Below are 21684 nucleotides of genomic sequence, written 5' to 3'. Positions count from 1 at the left end.
TTTGGGAGGGAAACTAGCATTATTTGCAAACAATTGGCATATTGTCACGACAGACAAATGGATTCTGGATATTATAAACAGAGGCTACAAATTTCAATTTCACACTCTTCCAAAAATGAGCGGCATGCCAAACCTACCACAAAATCAAAGGGTAGAGGCACAACTGCAAATTTCAAAGCTCCTAAACATGAGAGCTATACAAAAGGTACCTACGCACCAACAAGGTCAAGGTTTTTATTCAAGACTCTTCCTGGTACCAAGAAAAGGAACCGACTGGAGACCCATTCTGGACTTATCCATCCTAAACACATTTCTACTCGTACCAAAATTCAAGATGCTCACATTACAGCAACTTCTTCCCATGCTGGGCAAGGAGCTTTGGCTGGTAACATTGGACCTCAAGGAGGCATACCTGCATGTCCCAATCAGACAAAGCTGCAGAAGATGCCTCAGATTTCTTGCAGGTTCAATCCACTATCAATTCTCTGCATTGCCCTTTGGCGTATCTACTGCGCCCAGAGTATTCACAAAGTGCCTGGCATCAGTGATTGCCTATTGCAGACTTCAAGGGATACAAATTTACCCTTATCTGGACGACTGCCTGATCCAAGCGGACAGCAAACAAATACTACTGGAACATCTGGCATATGTAACACGGTTACTGCTTTCTCTGGGATACACCATCAACAAGGAGAAATCAAGGCTAACACCATCTCAGAAAATAACCTTCCTGGGTGCCAGCTTGGACACAAACACCCAGATAGCATACCTTACGTCAGAAAAACAAGGGCAATTATCTCAGTACTTCAAAACACTTGCAAAAAGTACCAGGCTTACTGCAAGGAAAATCCTGCAGGCTCTGGGATTCATGGCATCTTGCATTCTTCTAATCCCATGTGCAAAGCTGCATATGAGGAAACTTCAATGGTACCTAAAAAATCTATGGTCTCAACACAGTCACAGCTTGGAAGCAATTATACCAATAATTCCATGTCTGCAAAAGGAATTTCTATGGTGGGCCCAAGCATGTCAAGTAAACACAGGCCTTCCATTCTGCAAGCCTCAAACAAAACAAGTCATAACCACAGACGCCTCAGATTACGCCTGGGGGGCGCACATGAAGGACAGGTGCATTCAGGGCAGATGGTCCCGAAAGGAAAAGCACCTTCACATCAATCAAAAAGAAATGCTAGCAGTAATAAATGCAGTTACAGCTTTCAAGGACTTCCCGCATCCAGGACAATTACTGATAAGAACAGACAACACCACAGTAATGTGGTACATAAACAAGGAGGAACACTCATACCCCCTTGTGCAGACTAGCCATGACTCTTTGGAACTTGGCTCTGGAAAGACAAATTGAACTTCAAGCACAGTACTTGCCAGGACTGGAAAACACACTGGCAGACACTCTGAGCAGGAATATGACAGATCCACACGAATGGAAGCTGCATCCACAGGTGTTTACGGAGATAATCCAAGCGTGGGGGAGGCCAGACATAGATCTTTTTGCCTCCCACAGGAACCATCAATTGAAAAAGTTTTGTTCAAGGACCTTCCATCCAAAGGCCTGGAAAGTGGACGCCCTTTCATTCAGTTGGGCAACATGGACAGTTTATGCATTCCCACCTCTGCCTCTTCTGCCCAAGGTGTTTTGAAAGCAAGAACAGACAAACCGAGGATGATACTGATTGCTCCAGACTGGCCAAGGCAACACTGGTATCCACTCCTGAGGAGCCTAACACATGCTCCTCCCTGGTCCCTGCCTCTAATACCTCTTCTGCTGACGCAGAACAGCTACAAAACCCTTCACAGTCAGCTGAAAACACTCAACCTTGCTGCGTGGAAAATTCCTTAACACCACATCAGACTCTACTCTCCAAGGAGGTGCAGGATGTCATTTTGGAGGCCAGAAGACCATCTATAAGAAAAGCTTACTCCGCAAAATGGAAGCGGTTTTGCTGCTGGAATGAGAAAAGAAGACAGGACCCTAGAAAATTGAACTTGCCTCAGGTTTTACAGTACCTAGCTGAACTGCTGAACAGTGGACTGTCATTTTCTTCCATTAAAATACACGCCTCAGCCATTTCTGCAGAATTCAACACGGATCCTCCTTTATTCTCACCCTCTCTTACGGCAGTTCCTCAGAGGGGCTAAGAATATAAGACCTCCAAGGAAGCAACCAATACCAGCCTGGGACCTTAATTACATACTAGAAAAATTAACATTGCCTCCCTTTGAACCTGCTGCCTCAACAGATCTGCAATATTTGTCCTGGAAAACAGCTTTCCTTCTGGCCATCACTTCAGCTCGTAGGGTTTCTGAACTACAGGCCCTCATGGCGGTGCAGCCCTTCCTCATCTTCCATCAGGATAGGGTTTCCCTTCAGACTAATCCATCTTTTATGCCAAAAGTGGTATCCAGGGTAGCCTTAAACCAAGCCATACACCTACCTACCTTTTGTCCTAACCCTCAAAGCAAAGGGGAAAGGCTGCTTCACTCTTTAGACATCCATAGGCAGCTACGTTACTATTTGGACAGAACAAAGTCCTTCAGGAAATCAGAACAACTTTTTGTGTCCTATGCCGTAGGGGCTCAAGGGAAACCAGTTACCAAACGGACCATTTCCAAGTGGATTGGCCACTGCATACGATTTTGTTACTCCTATCATGGGAAATCTGTCCCTACTGGTATCAGATCCCACTCCACCAGGGCCACAGCCACCTCTACAGCCTTCCTCAGAGGTGTGCCTACTAAGGATATTTTGGAGGCAGCCACTTGGAGTTCTGTACATACCTTTACAAAACACTACCACCTGCCCTTATACTCCAGAACAAGAGCAGGCTTCGCCACTGCTGTTTCGCAGGGCATTCTGGCTCAACCCAGTTCCTAATAGTACCTACCACCCTATGCATAGCTTTGGGACTCTACCCATCTGTGATTACTGCCGCTGTATGCACGATGAACGTAGTACAGTTTTGTACCTACCATAAATGTAGATGTTCGAGTGCTAATACAGCTGCAGTACAGGTTTCCCTCCCTCCTTCCCCTTTTGGTTAGGGCATGGGGCCTAACAACCTCTTCATATCTCCTGACTGGGTTATCCTGTTATGTTTTATTTGCTTGCTTACACTGATTTTGCATTACATTGCATTGCTTGCATATGTGGATAAGCTTTACTTATGTATTGCCTTCCTTTTGGGGGCACCTGACATCTGGGGCAAGAAAGACTGAAGAACATGGCGTCGGCTGTGTCTTATATACTCTGGCCTTCCTGACGTCAGAAGAGTAAGCAACGACAACCGACGCCGGACCAAGACTTTGGAATTCGGCCGACCGAGGGACTGCCTGACTGCTGAAAACCCATCTGTGATTACTGCAGCTGTATTAGCACTCGAACATCTACATTTATGGTAGGTACAAAACTGTACTTTTTCTACGTACCATAAATATAGATGTTCGAGTGTTCACACTGCTGCAGTCCAGGTTACCCTCCCTCCATCCCCTCTGAAATAGATGGACTTATCTATACCTTTCTATTCTATACAACCTTTGGGGTGTATTTGCTGGTAACTGAAGGTATTGTTTTTATTTGATATGTATATTTTTGATTAGCAATATGTATTGCCAACCTACTTGGGGGCACCTGACATCTGGGGCAAGAAAAACTGAAGAAAATGACGTCTGCTGCATCTTGTATATCCCTGGCGCACTGATGTCAGGGAAGAAGCGACAGCAACCGACGCCAGACCAAGACTTTGGAACTCAGACCGACTGCAGAACCGCCTGACGGCAGGATAACCCAAGTGTGATGACTGCAGCAGTGTGAACACTCTAACATCTACATTTATGGTAGGTACGAAACTGTACTTTCCAGTCCCTTCTAGGCCTTCTCAGTCCAAGTCCATGGGCAGCAGACCACCAAGACCATTCTCAGGTTATGCACAGATCTAAACAATGGAGTGCTCCCACATCCAAAACAGGGAGTAGTAAGCCACCATCCTATGGTAAAATGGCACAATGACTTATCCTTGCCTCTTCCAAGCCTTGCCCAAGTACTTGCAACTTTAGGAGGGAAACTTGCCGTGCATGCCAAAAACTGGGAATACATTACCCGAGAAAGATAATCTTAAACATCGTTTCCCAGGGATACAGATTCCACTTCCACTCACTCCCAACCCTAAGCGGATGGCCAGACCTACCCCCAAACCAGTGGGCAGTGGCCCAAAACCAAGTACTTTCTCTTCTCTGCATCAAGGCTATTCACCCTGTCTCAGCAGAACAAAAGGGACAAGGTTTTTATTCCAGACTTTCTGGTTCCCAGAAAAGAAAACTCTTGGTGTCCTATCCTTGATCTGTCTATTCTCAATACCTTTCTGGTGGGTCCAAAATTCAAAATGCTAACTCTCCAACAGCTGCTTCCTATGTTAGCCAAGGAATCCTGGCTAGCAAACCTAGACTTAAAAGAAGTCTATCTGCACATCCCCATCAGGGAATCTTGCCGGAAATACCTACGCTTCAGAGCAGGCCCTATGCACAAATCAGTTCTCTGCACTTTCCTTTGGCTTATCTAATGCACCCAGGGTATTCACAAAGTGCCTGGCTCCAGCCATTGTATATTGAAGGCAGAAAAGCATTCAGATTTTACCCATACTTGGATGATTGCCTGATTCAGGCTGACAGGACTTGCTACTACAGCAGCTGGCATTTGTAAAGAGACTTCTAACTTCACTGGGGTGCACCATCAACGAAAAGAAATCACAGCTGGTACCCAGCCAACAGATTTGTATTCCTGGGAGCAAGCTTGAACTCAACTTCCCAGATGACATTCCTCACTCCAGAGAAACACATTTATTTGACAAACTGCTTCAATCTACTGGCCAACAAAACCCGGCTATCTGCAAGAAAAATACTGCAAGCCCTGGGGTTCATGGCCTCTTGTATTCTATTAATTCCATATGCAAGACTGCATACGAGGAAACCTCAATGGAACCTAAAAAGTCTTTGGTGTCAACATTCTCAGTACCTGGAAACAATGATTCCTATCATTCCTTGCTTAAGGACAGAGTTCCTTTGGTGGGCAGAGACCTGCATCCACAACAAGGGACTCCCTTTCACTCTACCCCCTGCCCCCCAAACCTTAACAGATGTATCAGACTATGCATGGAGGGCTCACACGGCAGGGCAGTGCATTCAGGGCAGCTGGAACCCAAAGCAAATGCACCTGCATATCAATCAAAAAGAAATGTTAGCTGTACAGAATGTTCGGACAGCCTTTAAAGGCCTTATTCTTCCACGACAACTATTGGTAAAGACAGACAACACCACAGTTATGTGGTGCATAAACAAGCATGGGGGAACCCATTCCTACCCACTCTGCAGATTAGCCATGGCTCTGTGGAAGACGTACTTGAGCAGCCAAGTTCACCTGCAAGCCAAATTCCTGCCAGGCAAACTTAATTCACTGGCAGACAACTTGAGCAGAAATCTCATGGACCCACACAAGTGGATTCTGGAACCCAAAATATTCAAGGTTTTGAGGCACAGGTGGGGTCCCCAGAGCTGGACCTTTTTGCTTCCCCTCAGGACTATCAATTGAGCAAATATTGCACCAAAACTCCCCACAGCCAAGCTTGGAAAATGGATGCCCTTTCCTTCACCTGGGAAAAACCTCTCAATCTATGCCTCCCCCCCCCCTCTGCCCCTCCTCTCGAAGATTCTACTAAAGGTCAAACAGGACAAGATAAACAATCCTGATTGCACCAGACTGGCCACGCCAGCACTGGTACTCTTTTTTGCGCAGCCTGACAGTGCTGCCACCATGGCACCTGCCTCAGACTCCTTCCCTGCTGCCCCAGCAGGCGGTCCAGATTCTGCACCCTTAGCTACAGACCCTGAACTTAGCAGCCTTGGCTCATCCACTGAATTCTTCTCCAGCAACTCTCAGGAAGCAGGTGCTGGATGTCATTCTTAAGGCAAGTGTCCTAGTACGAGAAAATCATATTCGGAAAAGATACTGCTCTTGGAGTCTGTCTCTGGGAATGGACACAACTGTGCCCAACTTACCTCATATACTAGATTACTTAGCAGAAATGCTCCACAAAGGCCTATCCTTATTTTCAATTAAGATCCATGCCTCTGCCATCTCAGCTCATTATAATACAGAGCCACGCCTTTTTCTCATTTTCTGCTCAAACAGTTGCCTGAGAGGAGCTAATAATTTAAGACCCCAAGGAGAGCTCCCGCTCCTTCCTGTGACTAACTTTGTATTGGAAAAGCTCACGCTTCCACCCTGTCAATGTGCTGCCACAGCCGTGTTAAAATTCCTCTCATGGAAAACAGCTTTACTTCTAGACATCACTTCAGCAAGAAAAGTGTCTGAATTGCAGGCCCTTATGGCCGTGGAACCCTTCATTGTCTTCCATGCGGACATTGTCTCCTTCAGGACTAACCCATCATTTATGCCCTAGGTGGTATCTAGTGTGTCTTTAAACCAATCCATACATTTGCCTTCTTTTTTCCCTAATCCTCAGAATAAAGGGGAAAGGATCCTGCACTCCCTGGACGTGCACAGACAGCTCAGATTCTATCTGGACAGGGCGAAGCCTTTCAAAAAATCTGACCAGCTGCTAGTCAGCTTTGCTGTAGGGGCAGAGGGCAAGGCCATTTCAAAGCAAACCATTTCTAAATGGTAACACACTGCATCCATTTCTGCTATAAGCCCCATGGGAAACATTCCACTAGGGCTACTTCAAACTCTACAGCATTCCTCAGGGGAGTCCCTACCAGGGACATCCTGGAAGCTGCAACCTGGAGCTCTGTACACATTCACCAAGCATTACACTTAACTGTCTTTTCTAAATCTAGAGCTGGATTTGCCACAGCAGTCTTACAGGACCTGATTGCCAGCCCTAATGCTTCTTATCCATCTCCACCCTTCCTTAGCTTTGGGAATCCACTCAAATGTGATGACTGCATCAGTGAAACACGAATAATATAGTACAGATGTTCTTCGTGTTTCACTGTTGCAGTCATCACATTTGAGTTATTTGCGTGCAGGTAGCCTTCAGCCGGCCTGAATACTAGAGTCTTGGGATTACTGCTTCGGATGCTGTCGCTTCTTTCATGTCAGGTCGTCAGGGGTATTAAACATGCAGCTGACGCCATTACATCAGTCTTTCTTGATAGTGGAGCCTGAAGCAGAAGCAGTTCGCAAGTGCCGGTCAGCCGATACCTGAAATATTTTAGAGTTTCAGACCTGAAGTCTTCTAAAAGATAAGTACGCCATTGGGGACCCTTTTTTCTTGCTCTAACTGATGTAAAAAAAAAATTAATTCTTAACTGCGGAAAGCAAATACTTCATAGAGATTTTCATTCTTACTGCGTCACCTGTTTAGGCCCAGACCACAATGTCCCTCGCTGTCTATTTTGTGCCTTGTTCAACGCCCGAACTATCAGTCGGGCAATTTTTTACCCAAGTACTTTCACTTTCGATCTCTATACTCCGAAATTGTCGGTAAGCCATCCGACTACCGATCTTCTGAAAAAACGTAAGGATCAAGACGGACTGCATAGGTTCAAAACTGCCGACTCTACCGTTAAGCTAGTCGCCAGTCTGCTGGTATTCAGGTGCTTTCGCAGCCCTTGATACCCGCTTCTGCAGATTCACAGGCCTCTATGGAGACCTATTCGGAGTCTGGTATGCCGTGAGATGTTTTGACTATGGAACCTGCGTATGTCTCTACCTTGGATAGGTCCGGAGCTGCTCTGCAGGCGCATTGGCTTCTGAGGGTGTACTCAGGCCTACCGATTTTCTTATTAAACCGACAACTTTGTTTCTAACCAAAAATACTGAATTTCCCAGGCCTAAAGTTCGCACTACGCCTAAGAAACTGACCAAAGCACATTCTCAGGCACACAGGCCTCAAAAATAAATCATTAGAATGGCTGAAGACCGTATTACCTTAATTAGGGGAAGCTAGCCTTCCCCCTCAGACCTAGAACTGATTTTCCATCTTATTCTTCTGATCAGGAATCTGATCTCTCATGTTCTTCATGTTTCACTGTTGCAGTCATTACATTTGGGTTTTCTGCTGGCAGGTTGCCCTCAGTCGGCCTGATTAACAAAGTCTTGGGTCCTGCGTCGGTTGCTGTCCCTTCTTCCATGAATTCAGGTCATCAGGGGTATAAATAAAACATTTAGCCGACGCCATTACATCAGTCTTTCTTGCCGCATGGTGCCCAAAGCAGAAGCAGTTCGCAAGTACCACTCGGCCGACTCAAATTTTCGTTTTCGAGTTTCAGAACCGAAGTCTTCAACTAAAAAGCTAAGTACCCCGTTGGGGAAACTTTACCTTGCTCCTTACCGATGTCAGTAAAAGTTAATAATTGCATTACTTGTGGGAAGCAAATACCTCAAGGATTTTCATTTGTACTGTATTCCTTGCCTAGGCGCCCTGACCACAGCGTACCTTGCTGTCGGTTTTGTGCTAAATTTAATCGACGCACTATTAAACGGCGGTACATTTTTGCTTTTAAATATTTTGGCTCACACTTTAATTATCCAGAAATGTCGTCGGTTAGCAGTCAGACTACCGGAATTCCTAAAAAACGCAAAGAAAAAGACAGAACTTCAAGGTCTAAAACGGACTACGCTTTTTCTAAGCCAGTCGCTAGTTCGCCGGTACTCAGTGAGGTGCTTTCGTAGCCCCTCATACCCGCTACTTCTGATTCGCAGGCCTCTACTGAGACCCATTCAGAGTCCGGTATGCAGCAAGATGCTTCAATTATGGAACCCGCGGATGTCTCTACTTTAGGTCTGGAGCTGCTGTGCAGGCACCAGCTTCTGAGGGTGTTTTCAGGCCTACAAATTTGTATATAAGACCGACGCCATCTTCAAAACTAAGGCCAAAATCTAAACCTATGTCTAAAAAAAGTGACACCTGGGCCACATGTGCAGGCCCCTATGCCTAAAAAACAAACTATCAAAATGGCTGAAGATTTAATCACTCTGATCAGGGGTAGTCAACCCCCCCCCCCCTTCTAAGAGGCCTAGGCAAGACATTGATTATGAATCTTCTGAATGGGATTCTATTTCTTCTGACTCTTCTAATGAACAGGATTTGTCTATACCTACTTATGAGGACTCTGATGCAGAAGATTCCATTCATTCTGCTTCTCCCCTTGAGGATTTTTCTTTTTGTTGAAACTTTAAGGGAACATTTCCACTGGGAAAGTCAGGATTTCTCTGAATCTAAAAAGAGACTTGGGGATTTTCTTCTTCCTCAGCATAGGCCTTTGGCTATACCTCCTGTTCTAGACATTGTTGATTATTTTTCAGAATCTAGTATGGCTCCTGATTCTCTGCCTCCGGCTCCTTGTAAGCCAGACAGATACTACAGGATTCCTGACTCCCAGAAATTCCTTTTCAAAAATCCTGTTGCATTTCCTGAAACCATTTCTCAGGGTCCCAAGGGCAGTAAGGCTTCTACTGCTAAAAATCTTACCCCTTCTGATAGAGATTCCAGGATGCTGGATAGATGGGGTAAGAAGGTTTACACTTCTGCAACCTTGGCAATCGGGGCTTTAAACTGTCAATTTCATATGCTTAAATGTCAACAGCATATCATTGGACTGCTTAAACAGAAAATTATGTTAATTTCTGACTGTGTGGAAAATAAAGATTTAAAAGGATCTATTGCGTTCAGCTGAACAAGCTGGAAAACATACTTTGCAATGTGGTTTTGATTTGGAGGCCTCTTGCAGGGCTGCTGTAACTGGGTATGTGCTAAGAAGGCATGCTTGGCTAAGAGCAAACTCTGCCTGATCATGTTAAAGCAAAATTGTTGGATGCTCCTTTACAATAGGACCATCTCTTTGGTAACAAGGCTGAAGCAGTTTTAAAAAAAGATGGAAGATAAAGCTAAATCTATACAAACTGTGAAAGATTTCTTACAAGTGCAACCTCCAAGATTTAGTAGGCACTGGCCTACTAAGAGCTGGTCCTTTCCAGTTCCTTCAAGAGCCACTCAAGTCAAACCCAGACATTCCAAGGGCTCCAGATTCAAGTCACAAGGGACTTCTAGAACAAAACAATGGGGTGCCTCCTCCAAATCTGGAAACAAGACACCTCCCTATGGTAAGCAGTCACAGTGACTTCCCTCTACACTTGCCATGCACTTATCTTTTAGCCGCCCCTTTGGGGGGAAAACTGGCACTTCATGCAAGACACTGGCAACTTATAACCCAGGACAAATGGGTTTTAAATATAGTATCCCAGGGATACAGATTTCATTTCCACGCGGTGCTAATCCCAAACGGATGGCCAGACCTCCCCCCAAATCAGACGGCATAGGCCCAGTAACAAGTACTGTCCCTCATGAACATGGGAGCTATTCAACCAGTACCAGAAGAGGAAAAGGGACAAGGTTTCTATTCAAGACTTTTCCTGGTACCCAGAAAAGACGAATCATGGCGTCCAATTCTGGACTTATGTACTCTAATCACATTTCTGGGCCTTCCAAAATTCAAGATGCCGACTCTTCAACAGTTACTTTCTATGCTAGGCAAAGATGCCTGGTTGGTAACTCTAGACTTGAGGCTTACCTGCATATCCCAATCAGGGAATCTTGCAGAAGTTACCTCTGCTTCAAAGCAGGCTACTTGCATTACCAGTTCTCTGCACTGCCCTTTGGCTTCTACTGCGCCCAGGGTCTAAATTAAGTGCCTGGCTCCAGTAATTGCATTTTGCAGGCAAAGAAGTATTCAGATATATCCGTACCTGGACGATTGTCCTTGTTTTCTGCCTGAATTAGACATTCTTCCAAAACATCTAGCGTTTGTAAAAAGGGTTCTAACTTGTCTAGGGTACACCATAAACGAAAATAAATCACAACTGGTACTCTCTCAAAAAATTACATTCCTGGGTGCAAGCTTGAATACAACTGCCCAGATGGCTTACCTTACACCAGAAAAGCAAATTCATTTGGTAACTTACTTCAAACAGGTGGCCACAAAAACCCTGCTATCCGCAAAACAAATTCTGTAAGTCTTGGGGTTCATGGCCGCCTGCACTCTTCTAATTCCATATGCAAGACTGCATATGAGGAAACTTCAGTGGTACTTAAAAAGTTTATGGAGTCAACATTGTCACAGCCTGCAACCAATGATTCCTATCATACCTTGCCTGCAACTAGAGTTCCTATGGTGGGCAGAGGCCTGCCACCAAAACAAGGGACTGCCATTCACTCCACCCCCTGCCGCCCAAACCCTAACTACAAACGCATCAGACTATGCTTGGGGGGGGACTCATCTGGCAGGGAAGTGCATTCAGGGCAAATGTGGAGCCCAAATCAAATGCGTCTTCATATCGATCAGAAAGAGATGCTAGCTGTACAGAATGCACTGACTGCCTTCAAGGACTACCTTCATCCAGGACAATAAGGACAGACAACATCACAGTTGTGGTACTTAAACAAGCAGGGGGGTACACACTCCTTCCACCTTTGCAAACTAGCCATGGCATTCTGGAACACGGCCTTGACCTACCAAATACAACTACAAGCTCAATTCCTGCCAGGAAAGCTGAGTACTCTGGCAGACGGACTAAGCAGAAATCTCATGGAGCCACACGAATGGAAACTGGAACCACGGATTTTCAACATGTTGACGCGCAAATGGGGGAGTCCAGACATAGTTCTGGGGTGAGTCAAAAAGATCTATCAGTTGGACAAACTCTGCACAAGAACTCAGCACAAAAAAGCCTAGGAAGTGGATGTTCAATCATTCAGCTGGAAAAACCTATCCGTGTATGCTTTTCCCCCTCTTCCTCTTCTCTCCAAAATTCTACTAAAAGTCAAACAGGGCAAAACAAAAATGATTGATTGCTCCAGACTGGCGCCTCCAACACTGGTACCCACTCCTGCGCACTGTCACCTTCCACCGTGCCACCTGCCTCAGACACCTTACTGTCTCAGAACAACCAAATTCTGCACACTGTGCTCCAAACTTTGAATCTTGCAGCGTGGCTAATCACCTAAATATTCACCTTTAGCATCCCTCAGCAAACCTGTGATGGATGTCATTTTGGAGGCAAGGAGGCATAGTACTAGAAAATCTTATGGTGACAAATGGAAAAGATTCTGTGCCTGGAATCAGTCACAAGGAATAAGCACAGCAGTGCCCAATATTTCTCAGATTTTACAATACGTAACTGAGATGCTTCACAGGGGCCTGTCCTTTTCTTCCATAAAAATCCATGGTTCGGCCATTTCAGCTCATTATAACACAGAACCTCCCCTCTTCTCTCATCCTCTGCTAAAACAGTATCTCAGAGGGGCCAAAAACCTAAGATCACCCAGGAGAGCTCCAACCCCTGCCTGTGACCTCAATTTTTATTGGAAAAACTCTCCCCTTCCTTTTGAGCCAGCTGCTACTGCAGACTTAAAATTTATTTGCTGGAAAACAGCTTTCCTTTTAGTAGTCACTTCAGCTAGAAGGATTTCTGAATTACAGGCTCATATGGCAGTGGACTCTTTATTATTTTTCATGCGGATAGGGTGTCTCTCAGGACCAATCCATCCTTCATGCCTTAGGTGGTATCCAGTGTGGCTCTTAATCAGACCATTCATTTGCCAACTTTCTTTCCCAATCCACAGAACAAGGAGGAACAGATTCTGCATTCATTGGATGTACATGGATTTTACTTAAACAGGACAAAATCTCAAAGAAAACCTGAAAAACTACTGGTGGCATTTGTTGCAGGGGCAGAGGGAAAGGCTATTTCAAAGCAGACTATTTCAAAATGGATAAGCCATTGTATTCATTTCTGCTATATGCACCATGGTAAAACTATCCTCCAGGGGATCAGATCTCATTCCACCAGAGCTGCATCTACTTCTACGGTCTTTCTCAGAGGTTTTCCTACCAGCGACATTCTAGAAGCTGCTACCTGGAGCTCAGTTCATACGTTCACCAAACATTGCTTTTCACCAAACATTGCCATTTACCTCTCTTCTCTAAATGCAGAGCTGGCTTTGCCACTGCTGTCCTGCATGGCCTTATAGCTGCTCCTAATGCTGTATAAATCCATCCCGTCAACCATAGCTTTGGGAATCTACCTAAATGTAATGACTGCAACAGTGAAACACGAAGAGCATAGTACAGTTGTGTACACTTAGCATAAATATAGATGTTTGAGTGTATTCACTGTTGCAGTCCTGGTTACCCTCCCTCCAACCCCCTGTTTTTCTCTTACTATACCTCTACTTTCCTTTGCTATGCTTTAAAAGCCTTTTTGGTGCATCTGCTTTTGTTTGGAGGTATATTTTTGTGTTTTTTAAATTACTTAAATATTTGGCTCCCCATTTGGGGGGCACCTGACATCTGGGGCAAGAAAAACTGATGTAATGGTGTCTGCTGCATGTTTCATACCCCTGACGACTGACGTCATGGAAGAAGGGACAGCAGCCGATGCAGGACCCAAGACTTTGTTAATCAGGCCGACTGAGGGCAACCTGCCAGCAGATTACCCCAAATGTAATGACAACAGTGAATACACTCTAACATCTACATTTATGGTAAGTGTACACAACTGTACTTTTTGATTAATTGGAGGCATCTTGTAGGACTGCTGTCACTGGGTCTGTACTTAGAAGTCATGCTTGGCTTAAGGAGCAGTCTTTGCCAGATCATGTTATAGCTCCATTACCGGATGCTCCCTTAAACCAAGAACACATGTTTGGCAACAAATCAGAAGTAGTACTTAAAAAGATCTTCAGGATCGAATGCAGGAATGGTGGAGAGTTGAATTTAAACAAAAAGACAAAAGGTTAATATTGGTGGCCCATGATAGTGGGCTTATGTACACATTGGTTTACAAAGGCTGTTGAGCATGTGGGAGAAACAGACAAATGTAGGTTTTGTAAAACAGAATTGGAAATGGTTGCACATCTCGTTGGTTGTGATACTGACGCCAGGAAGTCTGTATGTTTAAAGGCATAATAATATGGCAAGGTTGCTGCATAGGGGATTGTGCAAACAGTATAACGAAGCAGCTGAAAAACTTTGGAAACATAAGCCACAAAGCACTGTAGAAAATTATGAAGTTTATATTGCACGTGATCACTCATTACTTACAGTTTATAAAGTAGATGGGAGAAAACCAGATGCATTAGTCCATGAAAAGACAAAAGTAGCAGTGATAATAGAAATTCCTACACCCATTGACTACGGTGTCTTTCGTACAGAGACAAAGTAATACAATACCAGTATTTCCAAGCAGAAATTAGCACAATGTGGAAAAAAGAAATTTACAGTCTTAGATATGTTACCGGTACATGCAACTCTGTATGAATTGCAAGAGTCGTCAGTACTGGGCATGTTGCGGGTGCTGCGAAGGAAGAGCACATGTTCTTTGTGTTTCACTGTTGCAGTCATCATTTGGGTTATCTGCCTGCAGGTAGCCCTTAGCCGGCCTGAGTTAGAGTCTTCGGATTTCTTCATCATATGCTGTCGCTTCTTCCATGACATCAGGGGTATAAAACATGCAGCCGGTGCCATTACATCAGTCTTTCTTGCCATGCGGTGCCAGAAGCAGTTCGCAAGTGCCAGTCGGCCGACTTTTGAAATTTTCATTTTCGAGTTTCAGACCTGTAGTCTTCAAAAAGATAAGTAACCCGTTGGGGATCCTTTTTTCTTGCTCTAACCGATATCAGAAAAAATTAACAAGTCTTTCCTATGGAATGCAAATACCTCCTTGAGATTTTCATTCTTACTGCATCACCTGTTTAGGTCCAGACCACGACGTCCCTTGATGTCGGTTTTGTGCTTTGTTCAACCCCTAAACTATTCGTCGTCTGGCTATTTTTGTAGCTAATTACTTTTGTTCTTGATCTCTGTATTCCGAAATGGCTGTAAGCCATCTGACTACCTATCTTCTGAAAAAACGTAAGGATAAAGACACAGACCGCATACGTTCAAAACTGCCGATGGCACTTCGGATAAGCTAGTTGACAGTCTGCCGGTACTGAGCGAGGCGCTTTCGCAGCCCCTGATATTTGCTAATACAGATTCACAGGCCTCTACTGAGACCCATTCGAAGTCCGGCATGTCGCGAGATGCTTCGACTATGGAACCTGCAGATGTCTGTACCTTGGATGGGTCCGGAGCTGCTGTGCAAGCAACGGCTTCTGAGGGTTTATTCAGGCCTACCGGTTTTCATATTAAACCGACTTTTTCAAGCTAAGAATACCGAATTCCTCAGGCCTAAAGCTCGCACTAAGCTTAGAAAACAGACTACCAAAGCAGATTTTCAGGCCCGTATGCCTCAAAAACAAATGATTAGAATAGCTGAAGAGCTTATTACCTTAATTAGGGGAAGCCAGTCTTCCCTCTCCGAGACCTAGAACTGATTTTCTTTCTGATTCTTCTGATCAGGAATCTGATATCTCTGTTCTTTCGGACTACCAGGATTTACTCTTATCTACTTATGAGGATTCTGATGCAGAGGATTCCATTCCATCTGCTTCCCCTCCAGAAGATTTTTCTTTTGGTGAAACCTTGCATATACCCTTGGGAAGCATTTCTGCTGGAAAGCCAGGACTATTCTCAGTCCAAAAAGAGACTTGGGGAATTTTTATACCTGCCTCAACACAGGCCTCTAGCTATCCCTCCTAAAGCTCAATTACTGGATGCTCCCTTAAACCAAGACCACCTGTTTGGCAACAAAGCAGAAGTACTACTTAAACAGATGTAGGAAAAAGCTAAATCTATGCAAACTGTTAAAGATTTCCTGCAAGTACAGCCTCTCAGATTTAATAGGCATTGACCTTCAAATAATTGGTCCTTTACTGCCTCTTCCAGGCCTTCTCATTCCAAACCCAGAACCAGCAGAACACCCTGGCTTCAGTCCCAAGGTACTCAAAGGTCAAAGCAGTGGGGGGGCTCACACTTCCAAAGCAAGTGGTAGTAAGACTCCCCCCTATGGTGGTAAACTCTCAGTGACTTAACTTTAAACCTTCCAAGCCCTGGTCAACTGACTGTTCCTTTAGGAGGAAAGATAGCCCTGCATGCAAAACATTGGGAACTCATTACCCAGGACAAATGGGTTTTAAATAGTTTCCCAAGGATACAGATTCCACTTCCACTCCTTGCCAACCCCAAACAGTTGGCCAGACCTATGCCCAAATCAGTGGGCAGAGGCTCAAAAGCAAGTTCTCTCTCTCTCAAGCATCAGGGCTATTCAACCTATCCCAGAAGAATGGGGACTAGGTTTCTACTCAAGACTTTTCCTGGTATCCAGAAAAGACCATTCCTGGTGTCCTGTCCTGGACCTGGCTATCCTAAACACATTTTTGGTAGTACCAAAATTCCGGGTGCTAACTCATCACCTGCTTCCCATGCTAGGCAAGAATGCCTGGTTGGCAACACTGGATTTAAAGGAAGCCTGCCTGCACATCCCAATAAGGGAATCTTGCAGAAGATACCTACGGTTCAGAGCAGGCTACATGCAATATCAGTTCTCTGCATTTCCTTTTGGCTTATCTACTGCACCCAGGGTATTCACGAAGTGCCTAGCTCCAGTCATTGCATTTTGCAGGCAAAGAAATATTCAAATATGCCCATACCTGGACGATTGTCTAATTCAGGCAGAAAGCCAATACATACTATTAAATCATCTGGCATTTGTAAAAAAAATGCTAACTTCTCTGGGGTACACCATAAACGAAAATAAATCACATTTTGTACCCTGCCAACAAATTGTATTCGTGGGAGCAAGCTTGAATACAACTTTCCAGATGGCCTACCTCACGCCAGAGAAACAAGTTCATTTGACAGCCTACTTCAAACTACTGGCCACAAAGACCCCGCTATCTGCAAGGAAAATACTGCAAGCCCTGGGGTTCATGGCCTCTTGCATTCTACTAATTCCATATGCAAGACTGCATAATAGGAAACTACAATGGTGTCTAAAAAGCCTATGAAGTCAGCATTCTCAGGATCTTGAATAAATTATTCCTATCATACTTTGTCTGAAGATAGTTCTTTGGTGGGCTGAGGCCTGCTACCAAAACAAGGGACTGCCATTCATTCTACCCCCTGCCGCCCAAACCCTGACAACAGATGCATCAGACTATGCATAGGGGGCTCACTTGGCAGGGCCGTGCATTCAGGGCAAATGGCACCCAAGTCAAATGCACCTGCATATCAATCAAAAAGAAAGGTTAGCTGTACAGAATGCTCTGACAAACTTCAAGGACCCCATTCTTCCAGGACAATTATTGGTAAAGATGGGACCACACCACTGTTATGTGGTACATAAACAAGCAGGGGGGAACCCACTCATACTCTCTCTGCAGACTAGCCATGGCTCTGTGGAACACAGCCTTGAGCTATCAAGTACACCTACAGGCTCAATTCCTGCCAGGAAAGCTAAATACACTGGCAGACGACCTAAGCAGAAATCTCATGGACCCACACAAGTGGAAACTGGAACCATAGATATTCAACAGGTTGCGAAAAAAAAGGGGGGAGCCCAGAAATAGACCTGTTTGCCTCCACTCAGAACTGCCAATTGGACAAATTCTGCACAAGGACTCCCCACAGACAAGCTTGGAAAGTGGATGCCCTGTCCTTCACCTGGAAAAACTTTTCAGTTTATGCCTTTCCTCCTCTGCCTCTCCTCTCCAAAGTGCTACTAAAGATCAAACAGGACAAAACAAGGACAATTCTAATTGCACCAGACTGGCCACGCCAATACTGGTAACCCTCTTGTGTTGTCACTGCTGGCACCATGGCACCTCTTTAGACCCCTGCCCTAGCTGTCCCAGCAGGAAGGCCAGATTCTGCACCCACAGCTTCAAACCATGAACCTTGCGGCCTGGCTTAATTACCTGATCTCTCAGTAAGCATGTGATGGATGCCATTCTGGAGGCAAGGATGACCTTGTACTAGAAAATGCTATGCTGAAAAATGGAACCAAACTCGCAGTGGGCACAGCAGTGCTCAATTTACCTCGTATTCTTCAATACCTAACTGAGATGCTTCACAAGGGCCTTTCCTTTTCTTCCATCAGAATTCATGCCTCAGCCATTTCAGCACATTACAATATAGAACCACCCCTATTCTCTCACCTACTGCTGAAGCAATTCCTCAGAGGGGCCAAAAACATAAGACCACCCAGGAGAGCCCCTACTCCAGCCTGGGACCCTAACTTTGTATTGGAAAAGCTCACTTTACTCTCTCTGAGCCAGCTGCAAATGCAGAGTTGAAATTCCTTTCTTGGAAAACAGCCTTCCTTCTAGCCATCACTTCAGCTAGAAGGGTGTCTGAATTACAGGCCCTCATGGCAGTGGAGCCTTTCATCATCTTTCATGCAGACAGGGTGTCCCTCAGGACCAAATCCCTCCTTAATGCCCAAGGTGGTATCCAGTGTGGCCCTTAATGAGTCCTTTCATTTACCAACCTTTTTTTCTAATCCATAGAACAAAGGGGGACGAATACTGCACTCCTTGGACGTGCACAGACAACTTAGATTTTACTTGGACAGGACTAAGCCTCGCAGGAAATCTGAGCAGCTGCTGGTTGCATTTGCTGCTGGGGCAGAGAAGGCCATTTCAAAGCAAGCCATTTCTAAGTGGATAGGCCATTGCATTCATTTCTGTTATAAGCACCATGGAAAACCTACCCCACAGGGGATAAGACCACATTCAGCCAGAGCTGCATCTACCTCTGCAGCCTTGATGAGACAGCAACCGACACAGGACCCAAGACTTTGATAATCAGGCCGACTGAGGGCTGCCTGCAAGCAGATAACCCAAATGTGATTACTGCAATAGTGAATGCACTGTAACATCTACATTTATGGTAAGTGTACACAACTGTACTTTCTGTAGTCCTATCTCGCCTTCATTCTTACACTTGGGATCAGAGTCGAACCTCTACTCCTACTCTGCCATTCTGTAGCTCAAAAACTTCTGGCTGGCCTGGCTAGGAGGTATCCCATCATGCACCACTAACATAACCCAGATTTCGTTTTTTAATAAAAACTTCTTCAGAATCTGAAGAAGTTTTATTTATTAAAAAACAAAAGCGCTAAAGCACACTTTGTGGATTCTGGTTTATTCCTTCTGGTGGTGTTATAAAGGTTTGTGTGTTTCTGAGATAACCCAGATTTCGTTTGCCGCTCGTTCAGCTCACACATGATGATTCTTGGCCGTGGCTGAGTGAAAATTTTCAATATCTTTGACTAGTTATTGATTAAAACTCCTTTTTGATACTGTAAAATTTTTCGCAGTCTATCTGTTTTAGACTTTTTGCTGCATTGTTTACTGTGTGTCCTGTTTGTACTTTGGCCGTTCTTCTGTTGGCATTTTGTATCCCTGCATCGCTTTTCTTGTGCTGCTTGATATTCGTGTTACACTGCTGCAGTCATTACACTTGGGTTATCCTGCCGCCAGGCAGTTCCCCAGTCTGCCTGAGTTCCAAAGTCTTGGTCCGGCATCGGTTGTTGTCGCCTCCTCCCTGACGTCAGTGCGATCGGGGTATATAAGATGCAGCCGACACCATTTTCTTCAGTCTTTTCTTGCCGCGCGGTGCCTGAAGCAAAAGCAGTTCGCAAGTGCTGGTCGGCCGTCTCCTGAGATTTTCATTCCGAATCCAGAACCGAAGTCTTCTACAAAGCTAAGTACCCCGTTGGGGAAACCCTTTCTTGCCTCAGACCGATGTCAGTAAAAGTTAATAACTGTATTTCTTGTGGGAAGCAAATACCTCCTAAGGATTTCCATTCCTATTGTATCCCATGCCTAGGCCCAGACCACAACGTCATTGGTTGTCGGTTTTGTGCTAGGTTTAACAAGTGCACTATTAAATGTCTGTTTGATTTTGCCCGACATTATTTTGTTAGAAAATTCAATTATACCATGCCGTCGGAACTTCCGACGACCGGAATACACAAAAAGCGCAAAGGCAAGGATAGGCATCCGAGGTCTAAAACTGACAAAGCCTCTTCTAGGCCAGTCGCCGGTTTTCAGCGAGGTGCCTTCACAGCCCCTGACAACCGCTTCTGTAGAACCACAGGCTGCCTCTGACTCCCACGTGGAGATGGCTGGGCCTTTGGATGCACAAGTTATTCAGCCTACCGAGACCATCCTTTCAGAGGGATCTGGAGTAGCTGAACAACCCACAGCTTCAGAGGGTATCTTCAGACCTACTCAGTTAAGCATTAAACCCTCAGCTTAGTCTAAGCCTCCTTTAAAATCAAAGAAACAAATACAGCATTCTCCAGGACAGGCCTCCATGCCTAAGAAACAAATGCTCGAAATGGCCGAAGACCTAATCACTCTGATCAGGGGGTCCTATCCCCCTCCTGATAAAAGGCCTAGACAGGATGCAGACTATGACTCATCCGACCAGGTGTCCATCTCTTCTGATTCATCCTCAGACCTAGGGTACTCTTTACCCCTTATGAGGATTCTGATGTTGAGGAATCAATTCCATCAGCCTCACTGCCTGAGGACTACTCCTTTGGGGAAACCCTGCATACCATGAGGGAGCATTTCCACTGGGAAGACCAAGATTACTCAGAATCCAATAAAAGGCTCAGAGACTTCCTTTTACTACCTCAACACAGACCACTTGCTATTCCGCCAGTGTTAGATATTGTGGATGATGTGTATACTGAATCTAGCTTAAATCCTGATTCCTTACCTCCAGCCACTGTTAAACCTGACAGATACTACATAGTCCCTGACTCTCATAAATTTCTGTATAAAAGCCCTGTAGCTGACCCTGAAACTATTTGTCAGGGACCCAAAGGAGTTAAGGCCTCATCAGCCAGGAATCCAGTTCCCTCTGATAGAGATTCCAGAGCATTAGACAGATGGGGAAAGAAAGTATATACGTCTGCAACTTTAGCAATGAGAGCCTTAAATTGCCAGTTTCACGTGCTAAAATATCAGCAGTTTTTACTGTCTCAGTTAAAACAGAAAATGCTTCCAGAATCAGATCCTCCTAATTTTAAAGAAATGCAGGATTTATTGCATGCAGCTGAAGTGGGAAAGCATACTTTGCAATGCGGTTTTGATTCTCTAGAGGCCTCCTGCAGAGCAGCAGTTACAGGCTCTGTCATTAGAAGACATGCTTGGTTAAAAGAACATACGTTACCAGATCATGTTAAAGCAAAATTATTGGATGCACCTTTGCAGCAGGATGTGTTTGGAGTTGAGGCAGAAGAGGTATTAAAGAAAATGGAGGATAAGGCAAAATCTATGCAAACGGTGAAGGATTTCTTACAGGTTCAGCCTCCTAGATTTAGCAGAAACTGGCCAACTAAGAATTGGTCCTTTCCAATTACAGACAAACCTCAAAGGGGAAGATACAGAGACATCCAAGAGGTAGAGGTCGCACACAAGGTCCTTATAGGCCTCGACAATGGGTTGCATCAGGCCAGAAAGAAGGGGAAGACAGGCCCCAACCATATAAAAAACAGCTCCAATGACTTCAAACTACAGCTGCCAAACCAATCCCTCTTGGCAGCCCCCTTGGGAGGAAGACTGGCACTCTTCTAACACAATTGGCAAATGATCACCAAGGACAAATGGGTTCTGAACATTGTATTTCAAGGTTACAGGTTCCACTTTCACACTCTGCCAAGGTTAAAAGGAATACCAAGTCTGCCACCAAATC

At 44.9% G+C, this 21684-nt stretch overlaps 1 protein-coding gene across 1 annotated transcript in view; it reads left to right on the top strand.

Annotated features, from left to right (window-relative positions):
* LOC122802398 (SR-related and CTD-associated factor 4-like) overlaps positions 1–21684 on the top strand; it is a 1636555-nt gene that overhangs the window by 1361719 nt on the left and 253152 nt on the right. The window lies entirely within an intron of this gene.

The sequence above is a fragment of the Protopterus annectens genome, chromosome 5.part0 (assembly GCF_019279795.1).
Source record: "Protopterus annectens isolate FY-2018-M chromosome 5.part0, PAN1.0, whole genome shotgun sequence".
NCBI classification, from domain to species: domain Eukaryota; kingdom Metazoa; phylum Chordata; order Ceratodontiformes; family Protopteridae; genus Protopterus; species Protopterus annectens.
This window is presented reverse-complemented; position numbering and strand designations above follow the sequence as displayed.